Below are 4662 nucleotides of genomic sequence, written 5' to 3'. Positions count from 1 at the left end.
TCGTGATGGACAGAGCACATATAGCCTATTGTAAAAGTCTTCTGTTTCGCTATACCAGTTTTATAATAACATATTTTTTAGTTTAAGAATTGTTTTCAGTAATAAATAAATCCATAGCATATATATATATATCTATGTCCGTGGATAATATAATTGCTTTACGTCACCTTTCATCTTCAGAAATGCTGAGTAAAACAGCGAGATAATGAAGACAATCGCCAATATTCATCACAAGGAAAAATGTTTTAATTTTCTGGTCGACGAGTTTTACAAAATCCATCATTACAAAATATTGAAGTAAAACACAATATTAGCCAAAGATTACGTTATTTCGGTTGTTTATTTTTAACTGAGTATTAAAAAACATTACTAAAATTTAACTGTTTCAAATAAATCCTATTTCGACAGACTTCACGTTGCCGAACGGAGAATATGTTTTCAGAAGAGATTTACTCCGTTAACTTTCAATAAGGGTTGCAGTACACACCGTGCCAGGCCATTCGGGCTGCAACGTCTGCATACGGACCCCCACTCTCTAATATTGATCGACATGTGGACAACAAAGCTGCCCTTCTTACAGCTTCGTCGGCTGTCAAGTATCTCCCATTCCACAAATTTCGGTTCATTGCAATCCAAGAGAGGTCTACGGCTTCTCTTGGAGGATACACAATGCTGCCCATTCTTCGGCTACAAGGTGCACAATTAGGATATCCTACTACTACATCCCTGGGCGCACAGCGATTCTCCAAAAGAGTTCGATGAAAAGATATCCAGGCTTCTCTCATTCCGGATTTTTCTAACGGTGTAAGCATTGGTTCGGGTGACCGTCGGTAGAAAGGTTTCCAACCACAGTACGTTGGACATTCTAGATATGGCGAAGCAGACGGTTCCATAAATGCACGATAATAAGGTGACCATACTTTTCTTGTTAAGTCGACTGCCCAGGGTGGGATCGGTTCGCCGTGTATTGCCCGTCGGTAAGATCTCCAAGCAGCCAGTCTAGCTGCATGATCCAGAGACATGCAAGGTGGATCACATATTCGTTTATAAAATCCATTCCATGCTGCTCTTGTAGACAACTCGTCGTATGGATAGAAGCGATTACCGCACAGTGCAACAGCCATAAGTACAACAGCTATAGCCGACCATGAATTTCTGGTGTTTAACGTGAAAAAAAAAACTGCTAACAAATTAAACGGTGGGAGAGCAGTTTAAAGCGTTTTTATTGAGACGTCTTCATTTATTTAATGATTAAACCAAACTATGAGCACACGTTAATAAAAAATACATTTATGTGTACTAAATTTTACCATTATATAGTAACCTTAAGTTCGGTTTGCAAATTTACAATTTTGTCATCATTAGTTTCCTGCAATATGAATTTAAGCGTCTAAAATGTAATTAAAATGAGATAGGCCTAGACACCATCTCTCAAAACCTAGACTAGACGTTGCTATGATACAGTAATAGCAGTATTGTTGAAGTATTGTTTAAAGATCATATCGTGAAAACTTTACGATAATACAATGAAAGTTTTGTTGGTTTCAGAATTAGTACGGGAAGGATTTAAACGTTTTGATAATAAGTTTAGAGAAAAAAATTACTTTTACTCTCTAGGTAATTATAAGAAACGTTTTTTATTTCAACCAACGTTTCGCCATTGCGGTTTTATTAGCTCTAATACAAAAATCAGCCCTGATGAAGCCACAATAGTAAAACGTAGGCTCAAATAAAAATAGTTTATTTTTAAAATAAAACGAACTTTAGACTTTAACTTACAATAAAGTATTTAATCTTGGTTGTCAAGCTTACGCCTCTCTTGCTGGAGGACCCCCAGTAGCACAGTGGTATGTCTGCGGAATTACAACGCTAGAATCTGGGTTTCGATACCCGTGTTAGGCAGAGCATATATAGCCCATTGTGTAGCTTTGTGCTTAATTACAAACAAACCATTTTAACGTTGGTGATCACGGTTCTCCATAGATCTTTGTAAGTTTCAACATGTCAGTCACACTGACATCCATCTATTTGCTTTTAAACTACTAATGTAGCGTAACCATGGTCTTTCTTGACCTTTTTACCCTCTATTTTTCCAGTAATTACCATATTTTCAAGTTTTTTTCCTTTCTAATTATGTGTCCTAGGGAACTCGGTTGTGTTTCTCTGATGGTCATGACCATCTTCTTCTGTGTCTCTGATTTTCCTCACTGGTTATATGGTTTGTCCACGGAATGTATAGCATTCTTCTATAAAACCACAGGTCTGTGGCTTCAAGTTACTTTTCCATGATAAGCGAGAAGGTCCAAGACTCACTGCCATAATAATATACACGCGTTATCTGATAATGACCGTTAATCTTCGGACAACAACAAAAACTTTCATCAACATGTTGCCATTTCAGCTTCATCAGTGCTAGAAGTACAAGAATTGTTAGATGTGAAAATATACGTAAACTGCTTTTGGTCTTCTATGTTCACTGTTTTCAGCGAAACGCATTGTCTGTTGTCAACATAGTGTGGTTGAAATATTATTATACACTGTTCTTGAGAACTTCTAACGGACTGAACATAGAATGTAGTGTTAAAATATGCTAGGCCTAAGCAAATGTCTTATGACAAATATAACAAGAGTAATGAGAGAGAAAGATTACACACCCTCTCTCCACCCATCCTTTTCGAGATTACATGCGTTTATATTGGATAACGTCAAATACCGCGTTCGCAAACTCAGAAAATCCTTCTCATATCAAGAATGATCAGCGATCCGGACCTTTTTTTTTTTTTTTTCTTTTAGTGTGATGAGGAGTTTCAACCTTAATGTGCCCATGAAATGTGGCACAAATTGGATCACACTTTGCAAAATTATTAACCCAAAACCGCAAAAATGCCCTATTTACCCATTATAAAATATGCTTCAAAGTGATCCAGAATCCGCGTCCCACATTAGGTACATTATTGCTATATTATTCTAAATGTAGTTTACGAAGCCTCGAAATATTGTTAAATATATCACGTCTCGAGTGTTACCATTTGTTTTTAATCTTCTAACTGAATGTGTGATGCGGTTTTTTCTTTTCAGTATTTTATTTTCAATTACTTTTTAAGCTGTTTTTTAACGTAGGCAAATTAATATGTAGAATTATACACGGACTTTTCTCTCCGTTACATCGGGCAACAATGTACTATGTAGATCAGGCAACAATGAAGTCTCCGGTAAAGTCTCTCTTTAGCTCTTTTATATTGTAATCACTATATTGTTGAAATCTCGTGTTTCTACCTCACGAGACATTCTTTTCTTTGTGTTGTATTTCTTTCAGAACGCCATTAACCAACTGACTGAATTGAAAAAGAGCATTTTGTTAATTAGAACGTCATTAAAAAAAGGATAGACAGAGAATTATAATAAAACTGAATATTTTTAAAGTGATTTATCTCCGGCTAATGTCTTTATTTTACCATCTTAGCATTTGACATACATTGTTCGCCACCCCCAGTGGATCAGCAGTAAATCTGGGGAATCACACCACTAAAAACCGGGTTTGGATACTTGTTGTATGCACAGTACAGGTGATCCATTGTGTAGCCTTGTGCTTAACAACAAACAAACAAAGCTATACAATGGACTATCTGTCCACCTAAAGAATCAAAATTCGACTTTTAGCGTTATAATTCCTCAGACTTAGGTTATGTTTCAAAAATTACAAGGTATACTATAAAAACAGTAGCTTTTCTATGGATGTTCTTCACAATCATCCACCATCCGAGTTGTCAATACTGCCAAGGATCTCTAAGTAGTTCTACCTTCTTGCTTTTTGAAGTTGCGACGGCTTGAAGTTTATTACAAATAACAACCGTACAACGCTTCGACGAACGTTTCTTATCTCCAAACTTTATTTTTTAAAAATTGGTTCTTCGTCCTCAAAGTCTTCCTGGTTTAATTTGTTGTTAATATTTACAAAACTAAAGTTAACGACTCTTTAAGTTGCTTTTTTGTTAAAAGTAAATAAAAATAGTTAATGGTTCGTTGGTTTGTTTGGAATTGCGCACAAAGCTACACGAGGGCTATCTGCGCTACCCGTCCCTAATTTAGCAGTGATAGACTAGAGGGAAGACAGCTAGTCAACACCGCCAACTTTTGGGCTACTCTTTTACCAACGAATAGTGGGATTAATCGTAACATTATAACGCCCCATGACTAAAAGGGTGAGCATTTTGGGTATGAGGAGGATTCGAACCCGCGATCCGCAGATTGCGATTCAAGCGCCCTAACCACCAGGCCTATTTTTTTATTAATATGAACTGTTTTTAAACACGTTCGGATAAGGCTAAACCTTATTAAGGCTAACAATGATTGTGTATTTAGGCGATAAATTTATCGTCTTTAGCACAAATATGATACCATGCAATTATATAAACCATTTGAAGCTTTGTACTGTCAGTTTCGGTTTGTGTTTTAGTGAACGCTCCTGAATAAGCTGTAAAGAGAAATGTTGAGTGTTTAATTATATAAAAACATTTTGGTATTATGAGGTCGTTTATTTCTAGTATTAATATGTCTTCTATACACCAATATGCACTACAGAAATTAAATAATGACAATAATTCAGTCGTTATTTTCTGCCTTTCTCCGGTCGCTTTATTAATGTCTAAATGCATCGTTCCT

The sequence above is a fragment of the Limulus polyphemus genome, unplaced genomic scaffold (assembly GCF_000517525.1).
Source record: "Limulus polyphemus unplaced genomic scaffold, Limulus_polyphemus-2.1.2 Scaffold7459, whole genome shotgun sequence".
Taxonomy (NCBI): Eukaryota; Metazoa; Arthropoda; class Merostomata; order Xiphosura; family Limulidae; genus Limulus; species Limulus polyphemus.
The sequence above is the reverse complement of the archived record's forward strand: the minus strand, read 5'-3'. Positions refer to the sequence as shown.